Below are 20,648 nucleotides of genomic sequence, written 5' to 3'. Positions count from 1 at the left end.
AGAAGCAAATCTGTTCCGGGTCAGCTGGCCACCAGGGGGTGGGATATTGCTCCCTGCCCCCTGGAGCTGCCCATGGTGGGCTCTGCTACCAGAGCCTGGGTAGGTACTATGTCCTTCTACCCCAGCAGCAGGGAGGTCCAATCCCCCCACTCCAAAATCATGATTGGGAAGTGGGGGCTGGGAGATCCTTATCTCCCAGTCTGAGCTTCACAGTCACAGGGTTCAAGGTGGAAGAACAGGATCTCCCAGCGCCAGCCCTGTCAATGTGGAGCTGGTGCTCAGAGATAAGGATCTTCCAGTGCCAGCCCCGGAGTTGCAGAGCTGGCACTGAGTGATAAGGATCTCCCAGCACTGGCCTCGCAACTGTGGAGCTGGCACTGGGAGCTCCCTGCTCATGGGAGCTGGGGAGCCTGTTCCCTGCTCAGCTCTGTGATTGCAGAGCTGGGTGGGGAACAGGCTGGAAATCCTGTTCCACACCCAGCTCCATGATTGTGAAGCTGAGTAGGAAACAGGCTCTCTAGCCCCACCCCATGATGGAGGAGCAGGGCCTAGGAACTGTCCTAGTCCAGGGAAGATCCTAGTCCCATGCCTCAATTAAGACACAGGGCTTGGAAAGAGCTGCAGGGGTGGGGTAGGTCAGTGGGGCAGCTAGCAGTGAGCTAGCTGTTAGTTGCTGTACTGGTAGATCAGGGCAGGGGACTGGGATCTACCCCTCCCCTGCTGCTCTTTCCAAGTCCCCTGGCCCCGATAGGGGAGCCCTGCTCTGTTAACAGGCAGCCGCCTGCAGGCAGGGTGTAATATCCCAGCCCAGGACAGGAGACAGTTGTCTCCTAGCCCAGTGCTCCCTGCTAGCCCCTGGGTTCATAGATGTTAGGGTCGGAAGGGACCTCAATAGATCATCGAGTCCGACCCCCTGCATAGGCAGGAAAGCGTGCTGGGTCTAGATGACCACAGCTAGATGCTTATCTAACCTCCTTTTGAAGACCCCCAGGGTAGGGGAGAGCACCACCTCCCTTGGGACCCCGTTCCAGACCTTGGCCACTCGAACTGTGAAGAAGTTCTTCCTAATGTCCAATCTAAACCTGCTCTCTGCTAGCTTGTGGCCATTATTTCTTGTAACCCCCGGGGGCGCCTTGGTGAATAAAACCTCACCAATTCCCTTCTGTGCCCCCGTGATGAACTTATAGGCAGCCACAAGGTCGCCTCTCAGCCTTCTCTTGCGGAGGCTGAAAAAGTCCACTTTCTCTAGTCTCTCCTCGTAGGGCTTGGTCTGCAAGCCCTTAACCATATGAGTGGCCCTTCTCTGGACTCTCTCCAGGTTATCCTCATCCCTCTTGAAGTGCGGTGCCCAGAATTGCATGCAGTACTCCAACTGCGGTCTGACCAGCGCCCGATAGAGGGGAAGTATCACCTCCTTGGATCTATTCGTCATGCATCTGCTGATGCACGATAAAGTGCCATTGGCTTTTCTGATGGCTTCGTCACACTGCCGACTCATGTTCATCTTGGAGTCCACTAGGACTTCAAGATCCCTTTCCACTTCCGTGCCACCCAGCAGGTCATTTCCTAGGCTGTAGGTGTGCTGGACATTTTTCCTCCCTAGGTGCAGCACTTTGCATTTCTCCTTGTTGAACTGCATTCTGTTGTTTTCTGCCCACTTGTCCAACCCGTCCAGGTCTGCTTGCAGCTGTTCCCTGCCCTCCGGCGTGTCCACTTCTCCCCATAGCTTTGTGTCATCCACAAATTTGGATAGAGTACATTTCACTCCCTCGTCCAAGTCGCTGATGAAGACATTAAAGAGTATTGGTCCAAGAACCGAGCCCTGCGGGACCACACTGCCCACACCCTTCCAGGTCGAAACCGACCCGTCCACCACGACTCTCTGGGTGTGACCCTCTAGCCAATTCACCACCCACTGGACTGTGTAGTCATCCAAGTCACAGCCTCTTCACTTGTTCACCAGTATGGGGTGGGATATTGTACTGAAGGCCTTCCTGAAGTCTAAGTATACGACATCCACCCCTCCTCCTGTGTCAAGGCATTTCATAACCTGGTCATAAAAAGAGACTACATTAGTCAGGCAAGATCTGCCTGCTACGAACCTGTGCTGGTTTCCCCTCAGCATAATTTGTCCTGCCGGGCTCTCGCAAATGTGAGCCTTGATAATTTTTTCAAAGATTTTGCCAAGGATGGAGGTGAGACTGACTGGCCTATAGTTGCCCAGGTCCTCCTTCCTCCCCTTCTTGAAAATGGGGACCACATTGACCCTTTTCCAGTCCTCCGGGACTTGGCCCGTGCGCCACGAGCGTTCAAATATTCCCGCCAGTGGCTCTGCAATGGCATCGGCCAGTGTCTTCAGCACCCTTGGATGGAGCTCATCCAGGCCTGCCGACTTAAAGGCATCCAGTTCTTCCAAGTGACTCTACACCATCTCAGGGTCTATGCATGGAAGTCTGGCGCGCTACTGCTGCCTCTCTACAACCCCAGTGAGAGACTTGTCGTGCCCCTCGCTTAGGAACACTGAGGCAAAGAACTCGTTGAGGAGTTCAGCCTTGTCCCCCCTGTCCGTCACCAATTGTTTCTGCCCATTTAGCAGTGGTCCTATTCCTCCCTGGGCCTTCCTTTTACTCCCTTTATATCTAAAAAACAATTTCTTGTTGTCCTTTACTTGGGATGCCATCCGCAGCTCCATGGTAGCTTTGGCCCGTCTAACTGCCTCCCTACAAGCGCGAGCAGAGGAGGTATATTCATCTTTGGTGATCTCTCCCTGTTTCCACTTTTTATGTGCTCCCCTTTTGGCCCTTAGGCTGCCCTGAATTTCTCTGGTCAGCCAAGGAAGCCTCCTGGCCCCTTTCCCTCTTTTTCCTCGCATCGGGATCGTCTCGCTTTGTGCCCGAAGGATCGTTTCCTTAAGGCACAGCCACCCTTCTTGGGCTCCCATCACTTCAAAACTCCTACTCTGCAGTGCGTCCTTGACTAATCGCCTGAGTTCATTGAAATCAGCTTTCCTAAAGTCTAGCACTTTTACCCTACTAGTTACCTTACCCACTCGACGTTTTATGAAGAATTCTATTATTAGGTGATCACTGTCCCCCAGATGGCTACCGATTTGTAGGTCCCCTACCATGTCATCCCCCGTTGCCAATACCAGATCTAGTATGGCATTCCCCCTAGTGGGACCGTGTACCTCCTGTGTCAGGTGGAGGTCCTGTACACAGTTTAGAAACCTGTGTGAATGGTGGGACATTGCCGTCTGCGTCTCCCAGCAGATGTCTGGGTAATTTAGGTCCCCCATGACTACCGCCTCTTTAGCTTTTATGGTCTCCGAGAGCTGCCTCAGGAGCCCCAAATCTATTTCTTCCCCTTGGTGTGGGGGTCTGTAGCAGACCCCTACCACCAAATCCCTTTCTCCTTGCCCCCCATGTAGCCTAACCCACAATCCTTCTACTTCCTCATCCTTCGATTCCGTCTTGATGAGGGTTGATGTATATTGCTCATTGACATGGAGTGCAACCCCTCCCCCTTTCTTCCCCACCCTGTCCTTTCTGTACAATCTATAACCCTCAATATGTACTGCACAGTCGTGGGACAAATCCCACCAGGTTTCCGTTAGCCCTACAAGTCATAGGTGTTTTGTGCAAGCAGGAGTGCTAGTTCATCCTGCTTGTTCCCCATGCTCCTAGCATTAGTATATAGGCACTTGAGCCCTGCGACTGGTGCCTTTGCTGCCCCCCCGCTCCGAATCCCAAGGGGCCCCTTATTTCTTACCTTCTCGTTGCTTACCTGTGCTGTACTGCTGGCCGCCCCATGGCTTGCTGGTTCCCAGTGTTTTCCTTCTTCAGGCTGGGCTGTCCTTGTGGGTGCCACATGGTTTGGTGGTCCACAGCTTCCCCCGCCCTCATCTTCCCCTCCCCCCGATAAGCCTAGTTTAAAGCCTGCCAGAGGAGATCCGCCAACCTAGAAGAAAACACACGCTTACCCTTGGGGGACAGGTGAAGCCCATCCCAACTGAGCATGTCCCTCGTCGTAATGCGCGGGTCGTTGTCCAGGAAGCCGAAGCCTGCCTCGAGACACCACTGCCGAAGCCGCCAGTTGGTCTCTCTGATGCAGTTCTCATGCCGTCTTCCGCGTCCGTTCACTGGTAGGATGGAAGAGAATACCACCTGTGCACCGAACTCCCTCAGCACGCCGCCCAGTGCACTGTAATCTGCCATCAGGTGATCGGGGGTTCTCCTGGCCGCATCATTAGTAACCACGTGGACTAGGACCATGGGGTAGTAATCGGTGGGCTTGATCCTGGCCTGGATTACTTCCGTCACATCCCGAATCTTTGCTCTGGGCAGGCAGTATACCTCTCATGTTGAGGGGTCCTGGCGACAGATGGGCCCTTCCGTACCTCTCAGGATGGAGTTGCCTATGATGAGCACTTGTCGCTTCCTCCTCTGAGTCTGCTTGGATCTCTTGACCTGTTCGGAGCGTGGAGAATGTGGCAGCAGGGGTCCATTGCAGGGGCCCAGGAAGTGGGAGAAGTTTGCTGCCATTAGCAGCAAATCTTCTTTTGCTTCCCTGCACATGTGGACGCCTGTCTGGGAGCATTTACTCATGAGTAAACTGCTCCTGCCTCTAATGCATGTGTAGACCTACCCAGTGTGGCTATCTCCAAAGAAGGCCAGATTCTATCTGGAAGTCAGGGAGATTTATACCAGCAGAGGATCACTCCCCAAGATAGTGAGCTGCTGGAAGAAACAGGGAAAGTTGTGCACTCCTTCAGCTTCTTGGTGGACTGTACATTCAGCTTCAGTGAAACTGGTGCAGTACCCCTTGGATCTAGTATTGGTATTTTGGGTATGTGGATTACCTTGCAACATACCTCAAGAAGCCATTGCAAGGAGTCAAACTAATACAAGATCTCACCCCCACATGGTATTTCAGTTCCTGGAGGCAAAAATAAAAAATGATGAAAGAAAATACCAGTACAGCTAAGGAGGTGTTAGTATTGCTGTGCATTGCAAACGAGGGAGTGCTCAGTCCAAAGCTGATTGTGGCTGGTCTTAACAGGCCCTACAGAGAGCAGATAGTGAAAGCATAACCCCTCTGCCCTGGTGCTGGTGCATTCTATGCCAAGCAGACAGTTGATAGCCACTGGAGAAGTAAGTGACACCCTATGAAGGGCTGTGGCACATTAGCCCAATGGTGTCCAGAGAGGGTGGTAGTTTTGTGTCACCACATCTCCTGGGATAACACAGCTGAGGGCTGTAGAGAAAATGTACAATATTACCCTGTAAGGAGAGAAAGTATCACATCTCCACTGGTGCCCAGGATAGAGCCATTGGCCTCTACCATGCAAGGGAGAAATGCATGATAATGAGAATGGAGGCAGAGAGAGTGGCTCTTCAGGAGAGAGAAAAAGAGACCCATCCCATCCTTTGCTATTATCCCCCACCACTGTGAACACAGTTACAGCAGCTACTACATGTCCATTTGTGTTGCTGTTACTTGCACTGACAGTGACAATCCTGTCCTCATCTCTGCCTTACCACTTCCCCTCTGGCCCACCACCAACATTGCCAGTCCCAGCAACCCAGTCCCTCTTGGCTGGGGCAGCACTTTGCTTTTATATAACACCATTCATCTGAGAATCAGCAAGCACTTCGTGGACATTCCTGAACAAAATTCTTACAGAATTACAGAAAAATTACAGAATGTTTGTAATGAGCCAAAAATATTTAATTGAAAGCATCCTAGGTTTGACAAACCCTTGCTAAATTTCTGCAGACTGACTAAAAGCTACAGCATGTGGAAGCACCAGGACCCCAGCCTTGGCTCAGTCTATTTGGTAGGAATGCAGGTTCTGGGGTGCTAGAGCAATCAGCTTGACAGTTTTGCCCCAGAAGAGACACTGGTTCTAACTAAAACAACTAGGCACCATAAAATTCTACTCTTTGTGCTGAAATCTTGGGCCTCTGTGCAGGAGAGACAGGATAATGGTCCCTGAAGACCTGGTGTTCATCATGCCAATACAAGGAGATCATATAGCTTTTGTACGCTGGGTGAATTCACACACCATTGTCCTAGACAATGTAATCTCATATGAACTGCAAACCTCCTAATGATACCTCAGCCCTGCTAGCCCAAAGGAGCCCAGAAGCTGAAATAATCATTTATATCACACTGGTATTTCTAAGCTTGTGTCAACCACTGCAAACAAACCTATATATTACTAGGGAACTAGCGACACAAAATTCACCTACAAGGAGAGCACACACTCTTATGTCACAGGAATCCATGCTGCACTAAAAACTAAAATTGTCTTGAATATATGAAAATGAACTGGATTTATAAAGTCTTGTTGATGATATTAAGATAAGGGTGGATCACTGTACCAAGGCATCAAGGAGATGCTGGATGGTCCAAAATATTCTGCCACTTACATTGAAATAATCCCACTGATTTTGGGGGAGCTGCACAAATTTATCTAAGAACAGACGTTGTTCTCCTAGATTCATTCTGATTCACTGTTAAGACACAAAATTCTCCTTTTTTTCTTTCTCTTTAAAGGCTCTGTTGCTTTGCCTGTTACTATTAATTTAGCATGAAGTCTGGCTCTTTCATTGGTCTCCTTTGCTCATCTCAAACTCTTGCTGAAGCCAACGGGCATTTTGCCTTAACAATGACTAAGTAGAAACCTTGTCAGAATGTCAATAAATGTTATTAGAAGGATCGCCTCATTTTGTGAATGGAATAGATTATATAAATTCTATGGGACTTGATCTCATTAGTGCATTTACATTTTGATCTCCTCTCTTCCCTGTGAAGTTTCCACTTAGGATATTTGTCATGGTGTATCCACAGTGACTTAGGAACAGCAGTAAAAACATCTATGCTAGTGGGCAAAACATCCTTCTAGGGCATGTTTAAGACATTGACTGCTGCAGGATTCAAGCAGTGCATGCTTGGACAATTGAGAATTTGGGGTGCAGACAGAAGTGACAATTTTCACCTGATCTTGCCACAGAAAGCAGTTTATAGCTGTGACCAAACAAAAGTACATGGCTGCAAACAGTTTTAAAATGGCTGATTGAATGAAAATCTGACCCCTCATTGCATGAGGTATCAGATAAAGATGTTACAAAATATAACATCTTTTGTAACTTCTGTATGCCCAGCTCCCAGTTGCTGTTTTCAGAATGGGAGGGGGGAAGGGGAACAGAGGGAGTTCAGTCTGGGGCATAGGCAGGAGAAGGGGGGCACTAGCCAGGCTCAGCCCACCCAAACACAGGGGGCAGCACGTATGGCCAGAAGGCAGCCCAGTCACAGGCTGCTGCAGCAGCAGGGAGGGGTGTGCACACTTGGATACCCCGTGGCACACAGCCAGGATCCCAGCCAGCCCAGCAGGCAGTTAAGTTTCTTTCTTTGCCTGGGCTTGGGGACCCAAGGTGGGGCATGTGCCCCACCCGCTCCTTGCATGGGGCAAGGGCAGGCTGCAGCTACGAGCTGGGTTCTGCCTGCTCCCAGCCTCTATGCCTTGCTGCCGCCTTCGAAAGCGGCGTGGCACCATGTGAGTCCCACCGCTGCAGCGAGGCACATGGCACTGTGCTGAACTGCTTTCAAAGCAGTGGCAGCGAGGCGCAGAGACTGGGAGCAGGCAGAGCCCAGCTTGCAGCTGTGGCCTGCCCTTGCCCCGGCCTACCCCCCAGCCTTCCCCTCCCCCCCAGCTCCCTGGCACTGTGCTGCGCCATGCCTCTGGAGGAATCGCCAGGCTCCAATTGTCCCACGACCTGACCCAGCTGGGGCCCCATTCACCATGGCGCCCCCATGGTGCCCCGCCCCTCAGCTCCCCTGCAGTGCACGCAGCAGTGGGAGTCAGCCGCCAATGCACCTGGAGGAGCCGCCAGGCTCTGACTGCCCCACAACACTGTCCAGCCTGAGCATGGCCTGGTGCAGCCCCAGCCCCACTCCCCCCCATGGCCCTTCCCCTTCCCCTCACTCCTTCCCCTACAGACTTTCCCATGGGGTGGGGGTGGCACACGTGCACACTCAGCCCCCCCCACCCCCCCCAATTTTTCTCCCTCCACCTATGGTCTGGGGGGGTTTTCAGCCCCCCCAAAGGGTAAGGCAGGTGTATTGCAGCCCCTCTGAGGTGGGATTGGGCTCCAGTTCACCCACCCCATCCTTCAGCACCAGCTGGGGAGCCCCATGAATGAACACAGCCAGCACTGACAGAGCTGCTGCTACTGGAAGCCGGCTGTAGGATCCCAGCTCCAGCTAGATTCCTCTCTCCCCTAGAACCAACAGTGAATTTCTGTTTTGTTTAGGGTAATGATGGTTTGCACTGTAAACCTAAAGGATGGGGGAATCCATACAGGACAAATTGCTCAAAAAACACTCAGTTGGTTTTCCAAGGTTTGAGGTTTCTGACTCCTATTCAGGTGCCTGAATCCCACTGATTCCCGGACAAAACTTTATTGAACAGATGGGGAAAAGAAGAGAGTGACAGCATTCCCACCCCTGGGTTAGGAGGGAGTAAGTGAAGCCTGACTTCAAGCTACCAGAAAGGAAATCCATGTCCTTGTGGGTGCATTTAAGGTTGTTTTTTTCACCTGTAATAATCACAGTGGAGTGAGAGTTTCCCTCTAAAGATTCAGAAACACAGAAATAGACAAAGTCTGTTGTGTTTACAGATTTTTTTTCATTTTGACTTTAATCCAATCTAACAATTACTTATTTTTACCATCTGATCAGTTCTGCCACCTCCTAGTCACAGATCATGTCCTAGACCTCATGAGGGAGCAGGGGAGTTCTTACACTGTGCTCGGAGAATGTTCAGCACACGTGCAGTATGTGATATGAAGAGGCATAAGCAGAATCAAGGCCATGTCCCTTAGGGCTGGCATTAAATGACTATCCATCAGACAGCCAAACCTCTCATAGTCTGAGTAAATGATATATCTTAGCAAAAGGATTCAGAAGACAGCATTTCATTCAGACTGGCAGTTGTGTCTGCATTACAATCAAATGAAGCACTGCTAATCTATTGTCTAAAATGCCGTGGGCCTGCAGGCCCATGTCAGGATAAAAAGGCAGACATGAACAGCCCAAATTAATATAATTCTTACTTTCCAGTTGGTCTTTAAAGAGTTCCATGACTAACTACGTAGATATCAGCCAAACAAAAGTTCTATTTAAGAAGTCTACAGGCCAGTAAGGCCCTGACTAGGAAGCTTTCATTCTATAGCCATACAATGTGCTCTTATATGTTAGGTTTCTTCCTGCAGAACCTTTGCAGACTCAAGCAAATAGCATCCATCACTAGCCATCTCTGTCACCTGTCTGGGCTTCCTGTTACATATCAGCCCATAGACTATGGAGCACAGCATGTAAAAAAGCACACCTATATAGAAGAGCATGTTTTCATTTAGTTTCTTAAAAGTGCACTGAGCCACAACCTCAGTAGGTGCGAATTGCCACAGCTCCATTGACTTCAAAGCAACCATGAAAATGTAGACCAATGCATGTAAATTTTACCCTGGTGTGCACAGCATACAACTAACCATCTGTCTGAGAAACAAGAATTCAGACCAGGGACTTGCACTTCAGTCTGCAACATCTGAAGTGGCTTTGACCACCAGGCTTGCAGTATTTCCTACTGAAGTTGTTCCACTTTATATGAATCATTAAATATACATTGGTCTAGAGAGGGAGACCAACTCTATTGCTTAATGGGCAGGGCACTCAGCTGGGATGTAGGAAAGACAGGTTCAAGTCCCTAGCCTGAAGCAGGCAAGGCAAGGAATAGCATCTGGGTCTTTCGATTCCAAGTCGCATGCCTCACTCACCAAGCAACTACTTGCACCCTCTTGTTCTGGCCAGAAATTCCATCCTAGATCAGAGAGGCCTTCCCACCAAAAATAACACTGGAATTAGTGTGTTCCTGCAAAAAAATGTCTTTCAATTGATGTTTTATCAAAAAAATCCTGGCCACTACTAGGGAGGAGGAGACTCCTATTACCATGGAGCTTCCCACCAGGAGTCACACACATCTTTTCTACATGAAACCGCATCTCCAAAGTTCTAACAGCTGCACAAGGCAACACTGATGGCCAAATCCAGCTCCTGCTCCTTCTGGCAGCTTTCCACCTCTCTAGAGGTGTAACATAGTCTATATACTGACTCTTCCAGCAGTTACAAGATTACTCCTGGAAAAGAAGAACACCTGAGTTGTCTATAAGAGCTGGATCAACTCCTACACACACCCTTTGCTTCAGTGTAGGAGGTGCTCTTGGAGTATGGTGGGCAACAAGAACATTTGCATCCCAGCACTCCCCCATTACTAGAGCAGCAACTTGTGGCCATAGATCTGGTGCTCCCACTAGGGACTGGAGCATTCCCTGATTTAGGAGAGAGCTTAAATGTGCTCTCAAGTCACCTCCTACCTATCCCTATACACACACATTTCATAGTTGTCCTGTGCAGTTTTAACATGGATCATGACTCGGGCCTCAGCGTACAAAGAAGGCTGTGGAGTGATGAGGTTTCCTGGCTGGTGCAGGTTGTGATTTGCCAAATGCTGAGCAGGAAGTCAGGCACATGTACATACAACATGCCCTCATCCCCCAACCGCAGGATGCAAAAAATGACCTTCAAAGACAAGGGGCTGGAAAACATTCCCCACATTGCAGTCACTGTTGTAACACTCTGCATGACTTAGAAATCAGAGCAACAAACACCCTGTCATCCCAAGCCAGCTCAACTCTGTTTGGCCCTCATAGATAACATTACTGGCAAAGCACATCGAGTGCAGGTCATTAGGAGCTCATGGGAAAAGAAAAGAACTGGCTCAGCCTCACTGGTCTCCCTCTTGTGGTACCCCCATCCCCCAACAGGAAGGAAGAATCCCAGCAACCATGCATACACAAAGTGCACACAGAGACATTTGTACATGCACATATATACATATAGATGCAAATCAATTAATGTGAAACAGTTATTGCAGTGATACTGCGGCACCCTGGGGCACTTGAGATTCTTCCAGGGGCGCCACAGGATACCATGCAATGTTAGCACTGTCAAGTGTGCAGGTATGATTCAGAAGATAAGGCAAATGATTTCAAATAAGAATCCATAGCGTTAAAAACATTCTTGCCCATTGTGATCTTTCAGAGTTCTTTACAACAGAAGAATTGCTCATTAATTTTCTGTAGTAAAAGATGAGTGAAAACCAAGAGATGGAATTTTTGAGGGGTGCCTTGAACCTAAAAAGGTTGAGAACCACTGAGTTACTTGTTTCTAAAACTTTATTATATTTAACAAAGGTATAAAAACAAAGGTATAAAAAAGTAACAGTTCTATCACACTTTGGATGTGTAACCCCTGCACATAGCCCTTCTGCCAGCCAGTCTGATCAGCCAGTTGACAATGACAATGCTCTCTAAATAGATTGTGTGTTATTTCTCTAAGCCAGTGGTTTTCAACCTTTTTTCATTTGCAGACCCCTAAAAAATTTCAAATGGAAGTGTGGACACCTTTGGAAATTCTGAATGGAGATGTGGACCCCTTTGAATTGTAAGGGTGAGTATTCACATATTTTTGAGAATTCATATTAGTCATCTTTCATGGACTCCTTAGACATACTTTTCAGACCTCCAGGGGTCTGCAGACTACATGTTGAAAACCATTGCTCTAAACTTAATAAATACTTTGTGCATCAAATGAGGGCTGAAGCTGAACCATGCCAGGCTGGGGCCTGGCCAACCCAGACACTCACAGAATGCCCTAGGTCAGGAAGACTGCAGTGTCTTGTTATTATTTCTCAGGACTGATGTAGCAAGGCAGCTGCAGATCAGGGCTGAGGAGCACTGGCAGAGATATGTATGGAGTGGTTTTTGCACATCAATAGAAAGCTGCTGCAGGCTAGGGTGGCAGCCTTTGAGGAACCTCTTGACTTCTGTATCCCCAAGAAGATAACTCAATGGCTTTCTCCTATGCACCCTTTCAATGACTTCTCCATAGGATAAATATGGGGGATCATGGCTGGTGAGGTTAAAGAACATAATGAGGTCAGAGATAAACAGCTCCATAGAACTTGACAAGAAAAAAAACATTTGCAGTAGAAAAGCAGACTTGGAATACCTCCAAAGCTGTGTTCTGGGACTCCAGTCCCTCTCAGGCAGACACACCATGGAAAGGCTTTCCCCACTCCAATTCTGGCAGCATTTTTAAAAATATAACTTGGGATAAAGGGAAAGGATTGAAAAATCCAGGCAGGATGGTACCAAAAATAAAGTGAGGATAAGTGCAGCTTGAAGGGAAAGATACAAGAAGTGAAGGCACATAGAGGAGAAAGGAGTGCTAATGGAAAAAAAAGGGAAGAGTCAAGACCAAAGCAAATCTACCTCCTTCCCAATTCAGCTCTTCTTTCTAATAAATCTGACTCTCCACTTTCCATAGCTGTCATTAGAATGGGTGTTGGCAAACACAGCTGGACACCAAAGCTGGCAAGGATATCTTTTTAGCATCTGAAAACAATGGGTCTAATAAGCCAAAGACACTGAATTTCTGCATCAAATTAGAGTATGCCTCTAATAGCAGCAGGCTCTCTCACCTACATGCTCTGAAAATGCTTCTTTCCAAAGGATTTCTCCAGCCCAGTTCTCAATGATTCCCTCTCCTGAAGGATTAAGTTATTATAATTGACCAGGTATTGCCAATAGATTTTCCAGTCCACATCCCACCAGGAGGCTCATTGCCACAAAATGTATGCATCCCAAAGATGTGCATTCCAATATGGGAAAGGTGTCACATATATGGCACAAGGGCCAAATCCAGCTCACAGAGCCTAGTCATCCAGGCCATAGACTTTGCCGTACCCCTCGCTGGGATGGGAGATCTTTTGGTGCTGGCACCCAACTGCCCAGGTAACAGTTGCAGTGCTGGAGCCCCAGCAGTACTACAGGAAGAATCCCAGCACCGTGACTTATTCCCATGGTGATAGCCAAGTGCCTACAATATTGCACTTCTTCCCAATGAGTACCCATCCAGACTGGCCTGAGTGAGTGCTGCCTGCACTGGATCCAGCATGCAGGGTTCATGGGTCTGATCCAGCCTGCAGACTGGTCCTATACCATTCATTTGGCTTGCAGGGCCAAATGAGTTTCATAGATTCATGGATTATTAGCGGCTGGAAGGGACCTTGCAAGATCATCGGGTCCAGCCCCCCTGCCATAGGCAGGAAAGACCATCCAGCAGGGTGACCATCCAGCAAGGTGACTATTCAGTCTTCTCTTGAAGATTTCCAGGGTGGGTGATTACACCACCTCTGGAGGGAATTTATTTCATAGTCTGGACACCCTAACTGTGAAGAAGTTTTTCCTAGTGTTACAGGCTTGTAGTCATTACTCCTGGTTTTCCCCAAGGATGCTCTGGTGAACAGTTATTCACTGAGCCCTTGATGTATTCCCCTGATATAACAGTAAACTGTTACCAAGTCCCCTCTCAGCCTTCTCTTTTTTAGGCTGAAGAGACCCAAGTCCCTCAGCCTTTCCTCATATGGCTTGCCTTGCAAGTCTCTCATCAGACGGGTGGCTCTTCTCTGGACTTTCTCAAGCTTTTCCACGTCCTTGTTGAAATGTGGTGCCCAGAACTGGATGCAGTACTCCAGCTGCGGTCTCACCAATGCTGAGTAAAGCAGAAGAATCACTTCCTTGGTTTTGCTTGAGATGCATTGGTTGATGCAAGCCAGAGTATTGTTTGCCCTGCTGGCTACAGTATCACACTGACCTCTCATGTTCATACTATGGTCTATTATTACCCCAGGTCCTTTCAGTCATGGTGCTAGTCAGTTTGGTGCCACTGAGCCTGTAAGTATGTTGGGGATTGTTCATCCCCATATGGAGTACCTTATACTTAGATTCATAGATTCATAGATGTTAGGGTCAGAAGGGACCTCAATAGATCATCGAGTCCGACCCCCTGCATAAGCAGGAAAGAGTGCTGGGTCTACATGACCCCAGCTAGATGCTCATCTAACCTCCTCTTGAAGACCCCCAGGGTAGAGGAGAGCACCACCTCCCTTGGGAGCCCGTTCCAGACCCTGGCCACTCGAACTGTGAAGAAGTTCTTCCTAATGTCCAATCTAAATCTGCTCTCTGCTAGCTTGTAGCCATTATTTCTTGTAACCCCCGGGGGCGCCTTGGTGAATAAAACCTCACCAATTCCCTTCTGTGCCCCCGTGATGAACTTATAGGCAGCCACAAGGTTGCCTCTCAACCTTCTCTTGCGGAGGCTGAAAAGATCCAGTTTCTCTAGTCTCTCCTCATAGGGCTTGGTCTGCAGGCCCTTAACCATATGAGTGGCCCTTCTCTGGACTCTCTCCAGGTTATCCGCATCCCTCTTGAATTGCGGCGCCCAGAATTGCTGTCAATATCTGTCAATTTCATCCTCCGCCTCCCTGATCCCCCTCAGCCTGCTAACCTCCTCCCGGAGCTCCCTCACCTGCGCCTCCAGAGCCTGAAGACGGGCACCTGCCGGACAGGTGTGGGGGCCCCCAATATCTGCCCCAATCTCTACCCCTTCAACACTTCTCAGTGTTGAACTTCATCTGGTTCCAATCTGCTCAACTTGCCAGCCTGTCTCAGTCTGCCTGTATCTGCAGCCTATTTTCAAGTGTGACCACACTCTCCCATAACTTGGTGACGTCCACAAACTTGGCCAGTGAGCTCTTCACCCTCACATCCAAATCATTGATAAAGATGTTGAAAAGCACTGGACCAAACACAGACCCCTGTGGGACACCACTGGCCACTTCTCACCAGGATGACACAGATCCATTCATTAGAACTCTCTGGGTTCTGCCCTGTAGCCAGCTCCCTACCCACCTAACTGTTGAGCAATTAAGCCCACAATACTCCAATTTTCCCATGAGAACACCATGGGATACCAAATCAAAGGCCTTTTGGAAGTCTAGATATACAATGTTGACCTCCTCTCTCTTTTGCAGGTGGCAAGTTACCTGGTTGTAGAAGGAGATGAGACTGGTAAGACAAGATCTGCCCACATCATATGGCTGTCTTTCAGAATGCTACCTTCTGCAAGCCTATCACATATAGAATCCATGATGAATTTTTCCAGGATTTTCCGTGGGACAGAAGTTAGGGTGATTGGCCTATAGTTGCCCAGGTCCTCTCTCCTCCCCTTCTTGAAGATGGGTACAACATTGGCCCATTTCCAGTCTCCCTACAAGTGCAGGCCATTGTTGTACCCATGCACTCTGGTTTGTTCAACTGATACTGTCCCTGACGTGTCTTACTTCCTATAGTGTTTTCCTTGCTCTGATCAAGCTGATGGAAGGCATTTTAAGTGTTCAGAGAAAAAGTTAAAGAAAAAAGAAAAAAAGGAAAGAAAAAAATTCCTCACCCTAAGTACATACCAAGCTGCATTTAGAAATGAATATGGCAGGGGACAAAGAATAGTGTGTAAAGAAAAATTGGGGGTAAATGGGCAATATGAGGGACATGGGGCTATAAAAGAACATCAGAGCATCACTGGAGTTGTAGGGTGGCAAGAAGGGATTTGGGGTTTTTGTGGGGAACAGGAAAGTTCAAAGGTATAAGCTGCAGAAAGCTGATAGAAGGAGAGGTCAGAAAGCTGAGCTCCAATAGATATCCAATACTGGAGCCCCTTTTCGATGAAACAGATGATCTGTCAGAGCAAAGGATGCCTTTGACCCTCTTTCTCCACCCTGGTCCTCTGCAGCTCTTCCCTGCAATCCCCTACAAAACTCTGCTCTCCCCAGCTTTGATAACCACTCACATCTCTGATGTCCTCCACATCCCACAGAACGCAAGGCCTCATGGATAGTAGCCAAGGTCTCCAGCATGGCCCATAACCCTATTTGTTACCCAGCTCAGGTGCTCACCTTCTCTTACTACCTGAAGGCTTTACTGACTCAGCTCCATCCATGCATCATGGAAAGACCTTCAGGGGCTGATCCCTGGGTTTCTTCTCCCCTCTCTAGCTCTTGTCTACCTAAAAGGTTTGCTAGTCCACAAATCCTGCTCTCTAAACTCATTTCCTAGGCTACCCAAGGATCTGTGTCAAGCCAAACCCTGAGACTCACAACAAAGTAGCAGTTTAGTAGCTAATGGAATCTGGCAACTGTAAAAGCTTTTCAGGGAGAAGGACATTTCTATTATGGTAAATAAGGGGAACAACACTTCGCCTTTTAAAGGTAACACAGAAAGAAGGGGCCTTGAACATTCCATGAACATTATGGAATAGTAGGTGTATTCACTATGGAAATGTCTATATGGGGTGTGTATGTATGTGTGCTTGTCGTCATGTGAACTATGTAGAGAGGGTGCATATTATGGGAATGTTTGTTTGTGAAGTTTCAACATTTTTAAAGGTTTCCTCTGGAAAACTATTTAAACACAATAAATTGAATTAAAAATGGAGTTGTCCCCTAGAGAATGACTCTGTTGCATCTCACAGTTAAATTTAGTCATGTAAGGATGAAGCAGAAGGTTTTTATTCCTGCTTTAAGTGCAGATCTCATAGTTTCATAGTTGGTAGAGTCGGAAGGGACCTAAACAGATTATCTAGTTTGACCCCCTGCCATGGGCAGGAAAGGATGCTGGGGTCATATGACCCCAGCTAGGTGGCTGTCTAGCCTCCTTTTGAAGACAAAAGTGGTAGGGGCAAGCCTTCAGTGGTAGGGGCAAGCACCACTTCCCTTGGAAGTTGGTTCCAGCTCCTAGCCACCCTGACAGTGAAGTAGCGCCTCCTGATATCTAGTCTGAATCTACTCTCAGTCAATTTATGGCCGTTGTTCCTTGTTACCCCCAGTAGTGTTCGGAGGAACAGGGACTCTATCATTGCCTGCTGGTCCCCTGTCCCCCTTGGCAAGTTTATAGGCAGCCACCAGATCCCCTCCCAGACTTCTTTTGTGGAGGCTCAACAGGTTCAGGTCCCATAGCTTCTCCTCGTAGGGTCTGCCCTGCTGCCCCCTGACCATGAGAGTAGCCCTCCTCTGGACTCTCTTGATGCTGTCCACATCTCTCCTGAAGTGCAGCGCCCAGAACTGGACACAGTACTCCAACTGTGGCCTGACCAATTTCACATAGAGGGGGAGGATCACCTCCTTGGACCTGCTCATGATGCATCTGTGGATGCATGACAAGGTGCGGTTGGCCCTACTGACTGCGTCCTCACATTGGCGGCCCACATTCATCTTGGAATCAATAATGACTCCAAGATCCTTCTCTGCCTCTGTGCTGATGAGAAGGGAGTTCCCCAGCCTGTAGGTATGCTGCTGGTTCTTCCTCCCCAGGTGCAACACCTTGCACTTGTCCATATTGAAACCCTTCCTATTCTCATCTGCCCACCTCTGTAACCTGTTGAGATCTAGTTGTAGCCTGTCCCTCTCTTCTAGCATGCTCACTTCTCCCCACATCTTAGTGTCATCTGCAAATTTGAACAGGGTGCTTTTCACCCCCTCGTCCAAGTCGCTGATGAAGATGTTGAACAATGCGGGCCCGTGGATCAAACCCTGGGGAACCCCACTTCCCACATCTCTCCAGGTTGAAAATGACCCGTCCACCACCACTCTCTGGGTGTGGCCCTCCAGCCAATTTGTGACCCATCTGACTGTGTAGGTGTCAACACCACAGGCGCCTAATTTTTTTAATGAGGATGGGGTGACAGAGTGTCAAAGGCCTTCCTAAAGTCCAGAAAGACTACGTCTACCACGACACCTGTGTCTAAGGCTTTTGTGACCTGGTCATAGAAAGCCACCAGGTTGGTCTGACAGGGCCTGCCTTTAATGAACCCATGTGGATTGCCCCTAAGCATAATCTCCCCTGCTGGCCCCTCACAGATGTGCTCCTGGATAATTTTCTCAAAGAGCTTCCCCAGGACTGTGGTAAGACTAACGGGCCTATAGTTTCCTGGGTCCTCTTTCCTCCCTTTTTTGAAAATGGGAACCACATTGGCCCTTTTCCAGTCGTCAGGCACCTCACCAGAGCACCACAAGTGCTTGTAGAGCTCTGCCAGGTGTCCTGCAATGACCTCTGCCAGTTCCCTAAGCACTCTGGGGTGGAGAGCGTCAGGATCTTGTGATTTGAATACTTCTAGTCCCTCCAGAAGTTCCCTAACTAGGTCCTCACTGACCTTGGACCTGGCTGCGCATCCCCTGGGTCCGTCCAGAATCCCAGTGGGGGGGATGTCCCTGTCCCTGCTCAGAAAAATGGAAGCAAAGAATCTGTTAAAGAGATTACCTTTGTCATCTGGTGCTACCACCAGATTACCAAGCATGTCCTTCAGAGGCCCCACATTATTTGGCACATTCTTTTTACCCCCTATGTATTTAAAAAAGGACTTCTTGTTATCTTTGATCTGGGTCACTAGTCCCAGTTCCATCTCTGCCTTAGCCTTCCTAACAGCCCCCCTACAATCGTGAGCCAAGGAGGTATAATCCTCCCTTCTGTACGGGCTGGGAGCGATCCAGGCCCGTTTTGAGCACGCAGGCTGTGGCCAGCAGCCCAGGCACGCGGGGTCGGAGAAGACCGGGGGCGAGCTAGAATTAGTCACGGACGCGTAGTGGTTGATTTAAAGATTGTTTACTTACACCAAAGATGGTCATGGTGTAGGCTGGACAGTTTTCCAGGCACAGCTCTGCTTAAATCCTCGTTTGAGGATTACGACAAGTTCGCTCTCTCCCACGGAGTTGTTGAAGCTCTGTGGGTCCGTCTCTTTTGCGCGCAGGAAGGGATACGTCTAGGAATCTATCAGCGACGGGGAGAGGCCAGAGGCTGGTCAGGTCCCTGTTGCCTTTTAAGAAATACGTTGGGTCCGTAAGGATCCGCAGCGCTTAGAGATCTTCACACAGCATGAAGTCTCCTCCTCCTGGTGTTCGTGGAGTCCTCCAACTTGGGCAGAAACCACTCAAGCTTTTTATACAGCTAGCAAGCCAATCGCTAGCCGCCACGTATGCATAATTTAATGTGAACCAATAATGTGGCTCGAATTTCAATACAAATGGCGGGAACTCTTTGCACCGAGCATTTCTCAGATGCAAAAAGAAATGCACCATGCAAAGAAAGCTACAAGTTGGTGGGAATTCTCCGTTGCATCGGGGTTCTCTTCTGCAGCAGAAAACTCCACCGTGCAAAGAAGCTGCAATTTAGCGGGAAAATAATTTAGCAGTGCCAAAGCACACACAAAACACAAAATCACAACTTTGGGTTGTGACACCTTCTATTGGGTGTATGCCTCCTTTTTGGCTTTGAGGCATTCATGGATGCTTTTGGTGAGCCATGGGGGCTTTTGAGCACTCTTGCTCCCTTTGATCCACGTGGGGATTGTCACACTTTGGGCTTGGAAGATCGTCTCCTTAAGGAATGACCACTCGTCTTTGACTCCCAACTCCCCTCCCCTCCGGGACCTCAGTGCCTCCCCAACTAGTCTCCTCCCTGATTAGTCTCCTTACCACATTGAAATCCTCCCTCCTGAAGTCCAGGGCTGCTGCCTTGCTGCAGACCTTTGACACCCTGCACTGGATGGTGAATTCCAGTAGGCAATTGTCGCTACTGCCCAGGTGGTTGAGCACCCACAGTCCCCTCACCAAGTCGTCGCCTGTGGCCAGGACCAGGTCCAACAAGGCATTTCACCTGGTGGGACTGTGCACCTCCTGGGTTAGGTGGAGGTCCTGTAACTCAGCTAGGAACCTACATGAGCAGTCAGACCTGGCTGACTGCTCTTCCCAGCAGATGTCCAGGTAGTTTAGATCACCCATGGTGACCACGTCCCTTGACCTAACTGCCTCTGCGAGCTGACCTGAGAATTCCCGGTCCAGCTCTTCTCCCTGGTTAGGTGGTCTGTAGTAGACCCCCACCATTAGGTCCCTTTTCCCCTGACCTCCTTGTATTATGACCCAGAGCACCTCCATGTGCCCTACCTCAGACCCAGTGGTGTTTGCAGAGGATATGTATTTCTCTTTGACATAGAGCGCCACACCCCCACCTTCCCTCCCTGTTCTATCCCTTCTATACAGCCTATAGCCCTTGATGTTTACCACCCAGTCACGCATTGGATCCCACCAAGTTTCTGTGAGCCCCACTAAGTCCGGGTTAGTGTTAGCTAGCAGGAGGGCAAGTTCCTCCTGCTTGTTTCCCATACTGCGAGCATTAGTGTAGAGGCATTTAAGGCCTCCTGAGGGTGCATGCACATCCCCACCAATCCCTGGACTGTTCGGGCCCCTGTCTCTTACCTGGGTGTTTCTTGTGCTCATCGCCTGACTTGGCTGGGCTGTTCTTGTGGGTGTCTCTTGGTTTGGTGTTCTGTGGCTCTCTTGGTCCTCTTCCTCCCCCTCCCTGATGTGCCTAGTTTAAAGCCCGCTGGAGGAGATCAGCCAACCTGGAAGAGAACCTCAGTGTATTCCTAACTATGGAGCCACTAAGATGTTCTCATAACTCAAAAAGCTACAGGGAATGGGCAGCCCCTGGGTTTTGAACATCTACCCAGACCACAGAGTCATGCTTGTCACATCTGTTACTTGATTACTGTTTGTGACAAACTATCAAGAGACTTATCTTATTTTGGTGTCAGATTTTTAAAAAGAAACTCAGAAACAGTTTCTGAGAGATGCAGGGACT

Source organism: Alligator mississippiensis, chromosome 8 (assembly GCF_030867095.1).
Source record: "Alligator mississippiensis isolate rAllMis1 chromosome 8, rAllMis1, whole genome shotgun sequence".
NCBI lineage: Eukaryota > Metazoa > Chordata > Crocodylia > Alligatoridae > Alligator > Alligator mississippiensis.
Note: the sequence above shows the minus strand (reverse complement) of the source record.